Source organism: Trichosurus vulpecula, chromosome 1, assembly GCF_011100635.1.
Source record: "Trichosurus vulpecula isolate mTriVul1 chromosome 1, mTriVul1.pri, whole genome shotgun sequence".
Taxonomy (NCBI): domain Eukaryota; kingdom Metazoa; phylum Chordata; class Mammalia; order Diprotodontia; family Phalangeridae; genus Trichosurus; species Trichosurus vulpecula.
The window spans coordinates 56,817,121-56,825,900 of NC_050573.1; positions in this window are offsets into that span (position 1 = coordinate 56,817,121).

Here is an 8,780-nt window from a genome sequence, read left to right on the forward strand (position 1 = left end):
AGGCTACCCCACCCCCCTGGGCCTCCCAGGACTCCATGACCCTCTAAAACTCATGAAAATGCTCTAGGGCCAGCAAGTCTGGAAATAAACAGGCATTGTCTTGTGGGCTTGTCAAGCTATGGAGAGACCAAAGGGTGGTGGCTATAGTGACCTGCTGACCCAGCCCAGCTGAGATGCTGGCCAATCGACTCTGTCCCAACTCCAGTTGCCTCTGGCAGGACATAAGGATCTCCCAAACTCTCATAGCTACCTGGGCACTCTCATTTCAAGAATATATTCACCTAAGATCAGGAAAGACTAAGCAGAAGAAACACAAGAGATGCCACGTGTTCAGAGACACACATCAACCAACTGTACCCCTCCTCAGCCCCAGGTAGTCCTCCTCACCCAGAGCCCCCCATTGAAAGAAATAAAAAGACCAAGGCAAGGGCCAAAGGTTTCTTTTTGTATGCACATTCAGTTCTAGTTCAGTAATTCCTGAGATACCTTGAGGGGCTCTGAGTTCAAATTATGTAAGGACTAGTTGAAGGAATTGGGAATGCTTCATCTGAAGTGAACATTGAGTGGTGGGGAGGGTGTAAGAGTTGACTTCAAGAATTCGAAGGTCTGTCAGGTGCCTATCAGAGATCAGACCAGTTCTATTTGGTTCCAGAGGGCAGAACCATAGCACTGGGGGAGGGGGGTGGGTACAATGGCAATGAGACAGATTGAGGCTGCACATCAGGAAACACTTCCTAACAGCTGGGACTCTTCCCAAATGTTAAGAAAGGGAAATAAGAGGTAGTGAGTTCCCCATCACCTGAGATCTTTTTCAAGAGATTCGATATACTGTAAACAGGGATTCCTTTTTGGAAATAAGTAAGACTAGATTGCCAATGAAGTCCCTTCCAGCTCCAAAATTCTATGATTTGGTGAGGGTGGGGACCATTTTGTTTCATTTTGACAATTGATTTCAGCACCCAGTTCAGTGCCCGAATTGTAGGACAGAATTCATAAATGTGTGTGAAGTAAATCCTTCTCCATGCACTTTCCTCCCTTCATTGCAGAGGTGGGGGACTATGGATGTGTAACATGGCATGCATTGTCAAGCATGATTAGTTTTGCCAAAGTGCTTTTTTTCTACAAAGGAAGTTTTGCAGGGTAGGGAGAGGTACACGTTCTGAAACGAATGTGGCATAAAAACAAAAGGTCGCAATAAGATGAATATAATTTTTAATGAAAATTTAGGTGGATGTTTCTGAGTGTGTTTTCTCATCTGTAATAATAACTTGCAATTGCATAGATTTTCATTCAAGCCTCATGATAACCAGGGGAACACCAGGTATAATTGCCCTAATTTACAAATGAGGAAACCGAGGCTCAAAGAGGTTAAGTGATTTGCTCAAAATCACACAGCTGGTAAATATAAGAGGCAGGATTTGAATTCAGGTCTTCTGACCCCAGGTCCAACTCCCTATGCTTATCCCCTCCATTTTGCTAGATCTCTGTAGGATGGGATCCATAAGCCCTCACTCTCTTATAAACTGAACTATTGTAAGGAAAACATTTTGTAAATCTTAAAGCAGCAGAGTCATGAAAGCTGATGGAATGATTAAAGATGAGTGGGGAGGTGGGGAGAGCAGAGGACAACAGAAGGATGTATGTGGAAGGGGCTGCAGCTCTAAGGGGAACAGAAAAAGCACCGAAGGCTGAAAAAAGCAACGGACACTGACACCTAGCGGCCAGATGTGGGAGCTTGTGCCCTCTCCAGCTCTGTTTGGGGGATCAGGGAAATCAGCCATGGGATTTAAAGCTGTCCTACAGGAACTAACACCCCAAGGGGTGAAGTCCCCTACTCAAGATCACTCAGGTAAAATGTATCCAAGCAGGGATTTGAACCCAGGTTCTCTGATTCCAAATGCCCGAGTTCCTATACCCACATTGGTCTTATCCAATCCAATTGACATACATACATTCACTATAAGTACCTACTTTTAAAAAATCAAGCAAGAGGCTATTCTAGGACTAACTAAACAAACACAACCCCCAGTCCTTAAGGAGCTTACATTAGTAGAGATACAAAATATAAAAGGGGAAGTATATAATAAGACAATTTAAGGATCAAGACAACACTAATTGAGTGATAGGTAGATAAAGCATTTATAAAGCATTTACTATGTGCCATGCACTGTGCTGAGTACAGGGAAGACAGTCTCAGCTCTCAAGGAGCTTCTATTCCAATGGAGAAAGCCAACAGATGAAGGGGAACTAGAAAGTGAAGGGTACAGGATGATGGAGACTGGATCCTCACCAATCCGAGCCCAGGTTGGTTCTAGGGTTAGAGGCCAAGGAGATGATGGTCTGCAGGGAGAGGAATGCCAGGGAGGTTGAGAGACTTATGGTAGCACAGAAAGGGACCACAGAGGACATCTAATTCAATGGTCGCATTTTACAGATGAGTAAACTGAGGCCCAGGAGGATTAAGCGACTTGCCTGAGATCACATAGGGAGTGACAGGAGGGAGACTTGAAGACAGATGGTCTAACTCCAGATCCAGTTCTTTCTGTATCATGCTGGAATGCCTTCCCATAGGAGGTAGCACATAAGCTGATCACTGAGGTCAGCTGGGGATTATCAGAGGTGGCACTGGGAAGACAGTGCATTCCAAGGGAACCTGTACACAAAGGTGTGGAGGTAGGAGATGGAATATTGAGTCTAGGGAACAGCAAGTAGACCAACTTGGCTGGAACATGTAGTGAGGGAAGGCGAGTAAGAGGCACAAATCCTGGAAAGGTAGTCTGGGCACTCCCCAATCAAACTGTCAAAAGATGTGAATAGGCAGTTTCCAAAAGAAGAAATGCAAACTATTCACAACCATGTAAAAGAATGCTCCAATACTACCAACTCTGAGGTTTTATTTCATGCCTATTAGTTTAGAGAAGATGACAAAGGATGAAAATAGTAACCAATGAAGGAGCTATGGGAAAATAGGTACACTGGTACATTGTTGGTGGAGTTGGGAATTGCTACAATTGTTCTGGAAAACCATCTGGAATTATACTCAAAAAGTTACTAAACTTTTGATCCAGCCCTACCAACACTAACCATACAACTCAAGGAGGTCAAAGACAGAGAGGAAGGCCTCATAGAAAGAAAAATATTCAGAGCAACATTTTTTGTATTAGCAAAGGAAAGTGAGTGTCTATCTTTTGGGGAGTGGCTGATGAGTCAGTCTAATGGAATATCATTGCACTGTAAGAAATGGGAAGACTTGTACAAATGGATAGAGAACAGAACAATTTACACAATCCCACAATAATTTTAAGGAAAACAACTAGAAGGCTGATCTTGGCAGAGAGGTGATATCCTAGGGGTGGTGGCTGAGACATACATTTTCAGGCATGTTACTTTGTTTTGTTTTGTTACACTTATTGTTACAAGAAAGGGCTTTATGGGAGGGGTGGCTTAGGATTATTGGGTGGTGAAAGTAATACCAAAAAAAGAGAAAAGCGTGTCAATGAAATATTTTTAAATAGAATGGCAAAGCACTTTAAGTGTCAGGCAGAAGAGTTGGTATTGGGGAGCTGTGAAAGTTTCTTGAGCAGGGAAGGGACTTAAGTTTCAGAAATATTAATTTGGCAGCTGTGTGGAGGATGGGTTGGAGAAAGGAGAAACTTGAAGCAGGGAGACTGATTAGGCTGATTTTACAATATTCTGGGTAGGAAATGATGAGGACCTGAACTAAGGTGGTAAGGAGCTGTGTGAGAAATATTGTGCACCAGCCCTGGAGTCAAGGAGGACCTGAGTTCAAATCTGACCTCAGACACTTACTGTGTGACCTTGGACAAGTCACTTGACCCAATTGCCTAAAAAAAAGAAATATTGTGAAAGTAGAATTGGCAAAACTTGACATCTGATTGGGTATGAGGGTAGGAAATGTGGTGAAGGAGAAGGAAGAGTCAAGAATAACTCCGTTTTCCAGCTTGGGTGACTGAAGGATGGTGGTACCCTCAGTAGAAATAGGTAAGTATGGAGAACTGGTGGGCTTAGGACAGAAGATAATAAGGATATTCAGTTCTGTTTTGGACATGCTGAATTGGAGATACCTACAGGACACCCAGAAGGAAATGTCCAATAGTCAATTGCTGATGGAACTTAGGAGAGAGACTCAGGGTTGGACATAGACATGTAGGAGTCATCCATATAGAAATGATCATTGAATCTAGGAGGGGGTTGATGAAATCACTGATAAAGCATGTAGAGAGAAAAAAGGTCCCAGGTCAGAGCCTTGAAGGACCCCCACACCTAGAAGGAGGGACATGAATGATGATGCAGAAAAAGAAGACTGGGATAGAGTGGTCTGGCAGATAGAGGAGAGCTAAAAGAACATGTCTGAAGACCCCAGTGGGGAGAGGGTTGTCAATAGAGTCAAATGCTGCAGGGAACTAAAAATATTGAGAAACGAGAAAGAAAGTCATCGGATTTAGCAGTTTTGTAACCACGGAGAGAGTGCTTTTGGCTGAGTGACAAGACAGGAAGACAGACCACAAAAGGCTGAAGAGAAGATGAGGAAGTGGAAGCAACAAGTGTTTATGCTTTTTTTCCTAGGACTCTGAATGTGAAAGGGAGAACAATAGCTTGAGAGGTTGGCTGGGATCAGGGGAGAGATTTTTAAGGATTAGGGGGTGTAATGGTAAGCAAATTGGGACTTTTCGCTGTTTTGTCTTTTGGAGTGCTTCTCAGCACTAAGGCAATCAAGTACCTTTGACTGAGTCTTTGATTGAATCAAGAGTCTTTGATGACCTGCTTAAGTCACAAGAAAGCCTAAGTCACATGAGTTTGAGTCACATGGTTGTGATGCCTTCTGACCCTGAAGAAGAGGGTTCGTGTGTGTGTGTGTGTGTGTGTGTGTGTGTGTGTTTGTGTGTGTACTTGGAGGTTAGCATTTTGCTTTGGGGCTCACTCATTGGAGGAGTATTCATGTGCTTTGGCCAGATGAGACTCTGGGTAGTCGTTAAGGACTTCCCTCCCATCCCACCCCCGCTTTGAAAATCCAGATTTGGGTGATTCTCTGTCTGGTAACTATGTATGTATAGCTATGGACAGACAGTTAGAAGCCCTGTCTGCTGATTTGTGTTATTTGCTCTGTTTATATAATTTCTGCTTGTAATTTCTGTTTGTGTTTTCTCTGAATTTCAGGGTGCTGACTTTTTACCTTGAACTAAGTGAATGATATATGTATGTTTAATTAAAGTAAAATTATAAACCCCTTAAAGTTGCTGTCTTTAGAAAAGCAGATCAAAAAATCTGTGCTAGCAGCTCTCCCGTGTGCTGGTGTTTCTGGCCTTACACCTCCACAGCAGCTGCAAACAGCATTGTTATTACAGAGGGATCTGGACCTGTTTATAGGTAGCAGGGAATGAGAGAGAGATAGAGAGATATTAGGTGAGAGGGACAGAGGGGATAATCCAAGGGACAAGTGGCTGGAAGAAGATGGAAGATACAAACAGGGGGGTTGGACTTGGTGATGGAAAGGGCCGCATCTTCAGAGCAGAGGAGAAAATAAGGGATGATGTGAAGGGGTTTTTAGATATAGGGTAAGGGAGAAAAGACAATGGCTTTGATCTTCCCAGGGAAGTATGGGATGATCGACTCTCCTGAGAGGTTGGGGGCAAGGAAGCATTGTGGGAGACTTGAGGAAAGAAGAGAAGGTTTGGATTGATTGCTGTGGGTAGTGGAGATAGGAATCGATTAGGGAGGGAGTGGTGTGTGTAGTACTGAGGGCTCTGTTGAGATTAGATAAAATGATTCATGGCTCAGGAATATGACTTTTTCCGGTCACATTCAATAACACTTGAGCAGAAGAGACAGTGGATGGTAGGGCTTTGGGGTTTGGTACAGCAGGAACAGGAAAGGGACCAAGAATTTGGGGGTTCAAGAGTTAAGGGCAGTGTAAAGCTGAACTACTTAATTATAGAGTTCTTAACCTGGGGGGTCTATGAATTTTTAAAAATATTTTGATAACTATATTTCAATATTTTCCTTTGTAATCTTATGCACTTGTTCATTATTCTGAGAAGGAGTCCACAGGCTGGGCACCAAACTGACCACTAAAGGAATCCAGGACACACAAAGGAAGGTTAGGAACTCTTGGTCTAGGGTCAAGCTAGGAAAGGGAGAATAATGAACCTGGACCAATGGTGATGATCTGGGGAAGGACTGTAGGGTACAGTGAAGATGAAGAAGAGGTTTAGGATTGAGGCACAGGAAAAGATAGAAGATGAATTATGGCAAAATTGAGGAATTAGAGTTCTTGACCATGGAAACAGTACACCTATGGGTAGTGGAAAGATTAAGGAATGGACTGTGCGTGACTGGAGCAGAGTCAAGGTTTGGATCCAGGGAGCGGTGGAGGTAGATAAGCTGAAATGCCAGGGTGCTTGGGGGGAGGGCATCAGCTCTGTGTATTTAAGCCTTCAAGTATAAGGGCAGGGATGGGGATGAACAGGAAGACTCAGTCAGAAGGGAGAACAGAGAGAAAAGGACCTATTGGACAGCAGGCAATTGAAACCAGCATCAGGACAGAGCAACATATCTGGATGGTGACAATCTCAACAAAGGAAGCTTGGTGAGTGATGGAATGAATCTAAGTGTTTGGAAGTGGCAGTGAGTGACTGCTTCTCCTCTTGGCTCAGTGTGTCATGGAGCATGAGATAAGATGTATTTAATTCTGGGGAGGGATGCAATGTCTTCTGCTGGTGGGGGAGCCAGGCTTCTGGGGGCACAAAGAGATGAAAGGAGGAAGAGAAGATGCCTAAGGGAAATATGTCATCCATAGTGGTCCGTGAGAGAGTGGAAGTCACTCTTCTGAACCATGAGATCTTTACTGTGCCCAAGCCTCTGACTACCGCCCACCGGACCCATTCTTCCTCACAAAAGAATGTAACCTACATTTCATGAACCTAAGACTGGATTGATGTTCCAACCTCCCCCTCTGCATGTCCCATCTCCCAGGAGTCCTTTCTCCATTCCACTCCCCACTGGAGGTGAGATGGATCATAGGCTCAAAGGGTCAGAGCAGGAAGGAATCTTAGAACCACGGTCCAACCATCCTCTGCTACAAGAATGGTTTCGCTTTTCAGGGCAGCTAGGTGGCGCTGATCTCCCAGTACGTGGCACAGTGGATAGAGTGCCGGGCCTGGAGTCAGGAAGACTCATGTCCCGAAGTTCAAATCTGGCCTCAGACACTTACTGTGTGAACCCAGGCAAGTCACTTAACTCTGTTTGCCTCAGTTTCTTCATCTGTAAAATGAGCTGGAGAAGGAAATGGCAAACTACTCCAGTATCTTTGCCAAGAAATTGCCAAATGGGGTCACAAAGAATTGGACCTGACGGAACAACAACCAACCTTCTTATTTTACAGATGACGAAATTGAGGCTTGGAGAGATTTAAGCGATTAGCCCAGGGTCACACAGCTAGTAAGTATCTGAACTTAGGTCTTCCTGACTCCATGTCCAGAGTTCTGTCCTACTGGGAGATGAGATTGATGGGTTCCTCTAGTTTCTCTCTTAAGCCCAAGGCCTTGGGCATTTCTCCTTGATTTTTGTTTCTGATTCAGTTTCCACCGTGACAATTTCCACCAAGGTCTAGGTCTGGTTGTGACAACAACTTGCCGTGTGACTTTGGGCAATCACTTCTTCTGGTTCTCATTTTTCCTATCGGTAACATGAAGGGCCTGTCCAGTGGACAAAGTCATTCATTGTAGGGTCCATGAAGGAGAGCACTGAATTTAGAGAGGGAGGCTAGGGTCAGACTGAGGAAAGCTTCAGAAACCAAGATGGAAAGGTTGTTCTTTTTTCTGCGGACAATGGGGAGCCATGGAAAGTGGGGAGAGGGAATCCATCAGGACTGGGCTTTGGGATAATGACTCTAGAGTGGGGATCTTTAACTGAGGTTCCTGAACTTGGGATTTTAAAAAATATGTATTTTGATAACTGTATATAAATTTAACTGGCTTCCTTTGTAATCCTATGTATTTAGGTTTTTGCATTTAAAAACATCTTTCTGAGAAGGCATCCATAGGCTTCAGCAGAGTGCCAGAGGTGTCTGTGACACAAAGAAGATTAAGAAGGCTGTCTCTAGAGCAGGATGGAGGGGAGACACTAGAGATGCCAGTGAGGAAGTTGGCACAAAAATCCAGGTTGGTTCTTGCTCCTTGAAGGGCTCTGGCCCTGAAATGCCCCTCCTCTCCCAGTAGAGTGTGCTACAAAGTCTTTGAAGAGCATACCCTCTACTGAAAGAGGATGTTTAGGAGAGCATAGCTCTCTTCGAACAACTGCTCAGACTTGGTTCTGACATGCTTGCTCTCTCCCTGTGGTTCATGGGAGGAAATGGCTTCCCAGCCCACTGACCACCTCCAGGTTTCCTGGGGATTGGACTTTTTTTTTCTGCCCAGGCAGGGCCTGGCATGAAAGATCAACCTCTCTTCACTGAATCTCAATGTCCTTATCTGCTCCATATCTCAAAACCTGGAACCTCTCTCCTCTCCCCTCCTTTTTCCTTGGGCGAATGATTTTGTGGGTAGTAAATTTGCGCCTTGTAAAATCAGTGTCCTGGACAAGGCTCTAGTGATCCCACCCTCATTCCAGCTTTGCTCACAGTTTCTCTTGTATCCTTCCCCTCTTCTCTCTTCCTCCTTCCACCATCCTAACACAGAGGTTCTCAAAGTGTGTTCTGAGAACATCTACGGGACTCTGAAACCCTTTCAAGGGGTCCACGAGGTCCACACTATGTTCATAAT